The sequence below is a fragment of the Macadamia integrifolia genome, chromosome 5 (genome assembly GCF_013358625.1).
Source record: "Macadamia integrifolia cultivar HAES 741 chromosome 5, SCU_Mint_v3, whole genome shotgun sequence".
Lineage (NCBI taxonomy): Eukaryota > Viridiplantae > Streptophyta > Magnoliopsida > Proteales > Proteaceae > Macadamia > Macadamia integrifolia.
Genome location: NC_056561.1, coordinates 4,148,018 through 4,155,948, shown reverse-complemented (window position 1 = coordinate 4,155,948; position 7,931 = coordinate 4,148,018). Strand labels below are relative to the sequence as shown.

General features: G+C 35.0%; 1 protein-coding gene across 1 annotated transcript in view; it reads left to right on the top strand.

Moving 5' to 3' along the window:
• The first annotated feature begins 5,725 nt into the window (after positions 1–5,725).
• Positions 5,726–7,931, top strand: part of LOC122079377 (golgin subfamily B member 1-like) — an 11,644-nt gene continuing 9,438 nt past the window's right edge. The window contains exon 1 of the mRNA XM_042645787.1: positions 5,726–5,942. The gene's annotated coding sequence lies outside the window, so the exon portion shown is untranslated. The remainder of the gene's footprint in view (positions 5,943–7,931) is intronic.

Genomic DNA, 7,931 nt, shown 5'->3' with positions numbered 1-7,931 from the left:
TTTCCTTTCCCTTCCCTTCCCTTCCCTTCCCTTCCCTTCCCTTCTAGTGCATGGGAGGATGATTAACTAATTGAATTAGAATACAAAATTCAACACATGGCTAACCTAGAGTCCTGGACCAGTACATCATTATACAATGTCTTCTTAGCCATATTATATGTCCAAGTGTGTATATCTAAAGTAACCCCGGCATGTAGGAACCATTTCCCCTTATTTATTATTTTAATTTAAATCATGCTTCTTATCTTGCCCTAGGACTATAAGTTGGATTTTCCAAATTTAAGAAGCATGGAGTCTCCATCAACAAAGATGATGCGAAGTCCAATTCCACCAAACAAGAAAGTTGGAGGCATTAATGGCAGCAATGGATAAGCACGCCACAACAAATTGGGGCTCAAATAACTAACTTTTGTCCCCTTCTCAATTTTAATGGGGAGCTTATTGCATGTTATGTAACGATGGCCACTCGAGGGCTCAATCCTAACATTTCAGAATAGTCTCATGCGAAAATGTCTTGATACTCTTAACACAGTTGTTTCATTTTTTTCGCTCCCCTATAATTCAAGTTTGCACTAGTGAATACAAGGCTGTGAGGGCTAGGATCATTTTCAACTTGGTCACAATTTAGACCGTAACCAATTAAGGTCCATATTCAAGTAATTGGCACTTCAAAAGACGCTAAAAATTTGTGATCATAGGTATGTAGCCACAGAACTATAACTGTCCTAAATTATTTGTTTAGGCACAGAAGGTAATTTGTCTTAATCGATATAAAATTCAGTCCCCAATAGTGACGGAAAAAATCCATCCCAAATATCGGAACAATAAGATATATGTCCCAACTGGCTGATATGTAGCGACAGATCTATATCTGTCCCAAACGGTGTATTTAGGGGACGAAAATTATGTCCGTCGTTAAAAAAGTGTCGCAAATGCCTTTTTTTTTTTTTGGTAGTGTAGGGTTCCCAATTCATATATCAAGTTTCAACATGATTGAAGTTTGCCATTTGACAAAGTAGAATTCAGGACTACAATAAGGTGAAAGAATCTAGGAGGGATAATAAATGAAAAGGGAAATAATTGAATTTGAGACTGAAATTTGACATTGATGATTAAAATGGGGGAAACCCAAAATACCATATAATGGAAACTTGGTTAGCAGAGTTATATAACCAACCCATTAGTATACTCTGTTAGATATATTGGCACTATAAATTCTCGTACTAGATTCCCCAATCCATAAAAGGTTTTTAACTTTTTATGGTGACTATCCTATCCTATACCAGCTCAGCACTACTAACTAGACAAAATTTTTAGAGATTTCTATTAGAAAATAAGAGAACAAGGACCACTTATTTGATGTTCCCCGGTATGGGAAGAAGGAATTGAAGGTGTTTCTATTTCTGATTTGATGATTTTCAATTGATATATAATTCATACTCTTCAATTTAGTCCAATCGCAACTAAAGCAGATCATGGTTCATGAACAGACAAGAGAAGAATCATATATCATTTCAATCTCCTCTCAACAGATACAGAATATTTTGGTACATGCCATCATTTTGCCTTTTCTATTTACTAGTCAAGATATTTTGACAAGAAAAGGATCATGTATACACTATAAATCATAAATCATCTCTTTAAATTCCAAATCTAATCAAAAGGTATTGTGTCCAATTTTATCCCTATAATTCTTGAATATTTACTCAAAATCTAATGCAAATCTAGAGGTATCATAAAAAATGAAACGGTTTCATTTTATTCATAACAATCAAATCTATAAGGTCTTTTCAAGATGACATTCTTATTTTTTCATCGGACTAAGAATGAAAATATTGTTTAAATGACACATTTATGGATGTATTTAAAACTTGACACCTTCTTTTAATTTTTCTTATCTTATTTCCATTTTTTTTTTATAGGTATAAAATGGTTTTTAAAAATAACTTGAAATTGATTTATCATTATGTCATTATCAAATGTTAGACTGTCATGCATGTACATTTTTTAGTACAAATGTGAAATAACAATATTTACTTTCATTAAAAAAAATTGTGGGTTTTTCTAAAAAGGGAAAAAACTAAGGTTGGAGGGTGTCAATAAGAAAATCCCTTGAATAAATAATAGAAATTATACAAAATAAAAATGAATTTATTTGAGCATATTTGCTAAAATTAATTATAAGATCATCTTATAAATAATCACATAATTTAAGAAAGAGGTAACCTTATACAAGACATGTGATAATTCCCAAATAATTTAATCTTGAGAAGTTTTCAATATTTTATAACATTTTTATTCGCAAACAGATTATTCATTTTCTTTTTCTTCACCTTATACTTTATTAGGCTTTAAAAAACATTGAACAACTCCTTTATGCAAAGAGCCATAGACTTGAGCTGAAGAGGAATGCTTATTAACTCTCTCACACGTGATTTAATTATAAATTACTTTACCACTTTTATGCAAAAATGCTACGAGAACTTTTTTTTTTTTTTCAACACTCGGGTAAAAGAGATTCTTTACATGGTGGGACTCTATGATTGAATTCTTGCACAATAAATTCTATCATTAAATTCCCAGTCCTATTCTATGTGGACAATAATATACCCTCCCGTACTTTAAGATGAGGTGGCTTAAGAGATTCTCTCTTCTTCTCCATCGATGAAGACCTACACTAACATTATTAATTGAAGTTTCAACAATGATTGATATGGGAAAATAATGGCAACAGTGGGCCTGCAAGGGTCGAGCTCAGCCGAGCACAAACAAAGCCATGGAAGGACCACATTATTCTGTCCCGGCTAGCATTTGTCTACTAGTTCTATAATTTCCGTTCTTATTCCATCCATAGATGCTGAAGGCTGCGTTCAAGAAAGATACATATCAAACCATTAAAACCAAAAGGATAATGGAATAACCTAAACCCATTATGGTGATGGCTGAGTCAACAATCCATTCAATTGGCCCATGGGCTCCACATCAACAATAAATCTTGTCCCCCCAAAGCAAAATTGAGCCTATAACTAACACTCCTTAGCTCCTCCTGTATTGAACTATCTGAGAATGTCTTCAGTTGGAGTTTACATGGCTGAGGCATACGTGATGCAGAAGCTCCATAAAGAGAAGATGAAGAGCTTAGAAGGAAGGGACAGTAGTAGGGGAGAGACGGCAGCGAAGAAACCCCATCGCCGCAGCTTCTTTGGTGGGAGGAAGAAGGTTTACCCAAGCAGTACTGCTTCAGCTTCGTCTTCCTTTTCCAATGGAAGAACAGCTTAGTGCAGAAGCACAAATACACAAACGCGTCTCTAGATTAGATCTTTTTTCTTGTTCTTCTAGTCTACTGTCTGAGTTTTCTTCTCTCTCTAAAATGAAAAAAGGATCGAGCTGAATGTCACCTACCCGGTTATAAAAATGCTTTGGAATTAACCTAAAGTTTCATTGCCCTTGTTTTTATGTTGACTTTTGGGTTAAATAAATCATTTCGTTATTTGTAACCTACTTGAGTGACAACTAGACTATCACTTTGTCACTCCTTTGGAATCCCCACTTCAGGTTCATACGGTTAAATTCCAAGGGTATATTTATAAAATTACATTCTCTTTCTCACTCATCTTCCTTGCGAGTCCAAGAAACCAATGATAGTGATCATAATTCCACCATGTTGCACTAAAAATGGAAATTGCAAACAAATAATCACACGTAATGTAATAAAATAGGTTATGTAGTACAACAAGATTGCCTATATCCATGATGAGACAGGATCTACTTCACTATCAATAGAGAACAAGGTAATTACAACCACTCATCCTTACACTTCTCTCAAGTTACAAAGAATGAACCATCGGTGCAAATTAATAATAGAACATATACAGACATGTATATATATGAAAGACCCATGTAACCTAAAAAAAATTTCGTCAAAAGGTTGTCACCCTAAACCCTCGCCAAATTCCTCTAACTCCCATGGGTCTTGGGCCCTATGGCATTTTTAGTGGTCCTTCAGAACCAACGCACATATGCAAGCGAAGGAATACAAGATACCATACCCCCAACACATATCATATAGTGCTTCCTGAAAGAATAATAACGAAATGTCCATCCTCCTATTGACATATTAGCATTAGAAAAATTTTATGTCTTATTGGAGCACAAAATAGGCATCGTCGTGTAAAACTTTGACAATAATACTATTAATGAACTGTTGAAGCTCAACCAAAAGTTAGGAAATGTTGTCATATTTTCCATATCTTGTCTGTCATATTTATCGTTCAAGCCCGGAAGGATTAAATCATTATCCTCCCTTGGGTTGTGTTAGCACAATATTTTTATTATATTCGAAGAAGCTAAACTTGCCTTGCCCTTCTCTTATAAATTATTGTCCTTGTTCGGTTTTTTTATAATTACAAAACAGGCCCTCTAATGTAGCAATGTCCATAATGGAACAGTGGGGTTTGTGTTTCAGGTTTCTTAAAGATAGTAAAACAATGCTGATTTGGAGAGTTGAATTTGAAGAGTTGAAGGTGTATGGTTCTTCATGGAGTGGATGCAACAACGATTATCAGGTCATAAGTTCCTCGAGTGCGTGGAATTTGATTTAGATATGTTAGAGAAGATCATATTCAGCTTCCCTTATGTGGATAATAATCATAAAAGTTTCTTTTTAAGTTTAAAATTTTTACTTCATCTCCCTTTAATTCTCTTTACATTCAAACAGAACGCAAGAAAGAGTCACAGGAGTCCTAAGTCAGAGAAATGTTTGTTTGAAGTGTAAGACTTTAATTCACTGTAATTTTAGTATTCCCCACCCTAAAAAAGAGAGGGATTCCAAGTATTTTTCCACCCAATTGGTAAGACAGAGAATGAACAGCTTTTGTTTATCATTTTTAGTTTTTTTTCTACGTAATGGATAAGACAGAAAATGACTTATTACCATTCTTGAAAGCTACTGATTTTCTTTTTTTATATTTTTTTTCTTCAAGGAATGTAATCGAAAAAGTACACGTCTTTTCTCACCACTTTTCCTTAGGATAACTTTGGCTTCGTTTTTAACTTTTTCAATTATTTCAATTTAAATCAAATCACTTCTCTATATTGGAGCATCCAAAGTTCTCCATTAAACATGATCATTATGTCATCTCAAATAATTTTCTCATAACCTATTATGTAAGAAGGAAAAATCCATAAAATATAAAATATATAATTTGTAAACTAACTTAGTGGCCTCTGCAACCCTTCATAGGTTCAATTGCAGATTTGGAGGGTACTAGCCAAAGAAAAAAAAAAATCAATTGAGGGGTCAAATTCCATGGGTGATCTCTCGGTGAAGTGAGAATCTTTTCAACCAAGAGTGCTTTGGGATTCTTCCCAAAGTTGGCGGCGTGGTGGCCGTTTCCAAAGATTTAAATTGGAAGATTTCCTTCTGTCTTTGTCTATGGCGAGAGTGGCAGACGCTCTCCCGCCTGGTCTATGACTCTATAGATTAATGTTATTACCCTTTTACCCTCAGTCTTTAGGCTTATTTTCGGAACGACTTGGTAGCCTCAAGTAACGGAATAGCCAGCGGACTGTTCAACTCAGTCACCTACGTTGACTCTGGTCAAAACAGATGGTATTTCTGTAAATTCATAAATTCCACCTTAAGCAAAAAATAATTAATTGGTCACCTCCTTGACTCCTCGTATCTCTTGTCTTATATCCTTGGCGGGATGTTGGAACGTTGCTTTCCCTTATTATTTTAATCGGGGGCTTCAGATTTTCGAAATCTGATATGTCATCTCTGATTATCGATCCCATGGCGAAACTACTACATTTACTGCTTCTCCCGCCACAGAAACAGACCTGCCTCGATCTGTCTTTCCATCACTTCCGAAGCTTCCATCGAAAGGTTCCGTGATTTCGGATTTCCCTTGCAGTTTAAGCACTCGCAGATCCCCTGTTAGGTACGAGATGGCTCAACACCGTCTTCTCTCCTTCTCTCTTTCAATTATTTTTTCTTTTCTTTTCTCTTAATATTTTCAAATCAGTTCTGCTCAGTGCATTCTGTATCTGATTCTACTATGCATTTGAAGTTTTCTGAGATGGAACTAATTGAGATATCGGGATTTGGCTTTTTAACGAAGCAATGTTGTACGTTTTAATTTCTTCTTTTTTTTCTTTCTTTTTCACTACATTTACTAGACATTTTTCTTGATTTATGAGACATTTTGTCAAAGATGCTTTCGTTTTTCAGTCTAGGGTGTTAACCTGAGATACTGTTAGGGAGCTGAATTCGATTTTCTCTCTCTCTGGTTTGCTTTAGTTGGATATTTAATAATGTGGTAGGTGCACTGATCCAGTGTGAAGTTCATCTTTGCTGGTTTCAGTTCCATAGGATCCAAAGCTGATCATTTGTTTGATTTCAGCTGTTTCAGTCTTAATTATAGTGGCGTTGGAAAAATCAAGTAATTGACTTCGGTTGGCCTTTTGACGCTAGTCCAGTGTTGTTAGCTCTATGTTTAGGCTTTTAAGTGGATTTGATATATTTTTGGGAGATCTTTAAGTTTTGTATCTTCATCTCTGATTTAACTTGGTCTATTATGTTAATTAAAATTATTTCATACTGCTGTTTTAACCTTTGAGTAATATTATTGTGCTTAATTTTAGCCTGCCCTTTGAAAGTTTTGTTGTAACAAGAATTTGGATTTTAATTTTCAACGTTTGTAAGATTTAATTGTTACATCTGTTTCCGTCTTAGTCATTTCTACTTTCTTTGCATTATCTGATTTGCTGATATTCATATGTTCGAAAAGTAGTGGAGGTGTCATATCTTTCTTACTATTCTCCAGTCTCCTTTAGTTCCCCTGCTTGAGAAATTTGTTCAACTCTGGTTATCTAAATACCAGTGAGAGTATTTTTAATTAGATTGATTAATTCAATCCTGGACATATTTTGCTAGTTTGGGTTTGATAAAATTGTTTCCCTTTTATGCTTACTCACTCTCCAATGTCCGTAGAGGTCCATATGCAAAAACTGAGCCATTTTCTAGCACAAATTTTGAGCTTGGAGGTTTGGTTTATGTTGTGTCATATGTGGAACTCCTTAATAACCTTCCTGTACTCTTCCATCACCCCCCTTCTCCTTCCTTTAAACTTTTGACAAGCAATAGCTAAGAAACTTTTGACAAGCAATAGCTAAGAAATCTATTAAGATTATATAATGTATAAAAATACATCCATTTAAATGAGGTGAGACATTTGAAAAAGCTTACTATTTGAACATAGTAACACATACTTGCACGAAAGGAAAATTTATCTCCAATCAAGTCAGGGGCACCAACTACAGCCCATAATCTTCGGATTGCAAGTGACCCCATACCAAAGTTTCTATATTTCTATTCTTCAACAGCCACTTTGGTTCCCATCCACAACTTTAATCTCTATTTCCAGTGCCATTGATGGGGGAAAAAACAGGAAGAAGTCGAACCTTCCGAAAACATCATTAACATCTACCACTGAATGAACAACAACTGCCTAGTGCAGTTGGTGAGCTGTGGTGTGCAAAAATCCCATGCTCACTAGGAGGTCTCGAGTTTGAACCCCCTGGCTGTTACCTACTTCCCTCCCTACCTATCAAAAAAAAAATCTACCACTGAATGGTGCCCTCATAGGTCCTAGAGCTGGTAGTTCTAACTGATTTACAACATTAGAACCCCATTTACCACATACATGTCGTATATTACCGCTTCCATGTTTTGTTTCCAGCAGAAGGATGTCTCCTCTGAAGCTCTAATTACCCCTTGTTATGTCTTGAAAAATCTTGTCCAAAGAGTTGAGGAGAGCTTGTGCATTGCATGGGACCTACTTTGTTCTCTTTTTTTTTTTTTTTTTTTTTTTTTTTTTTTTTTTTTTTTTTTTGTGAATCTTTAAAGTAGTTGTGTTTTGATATACATT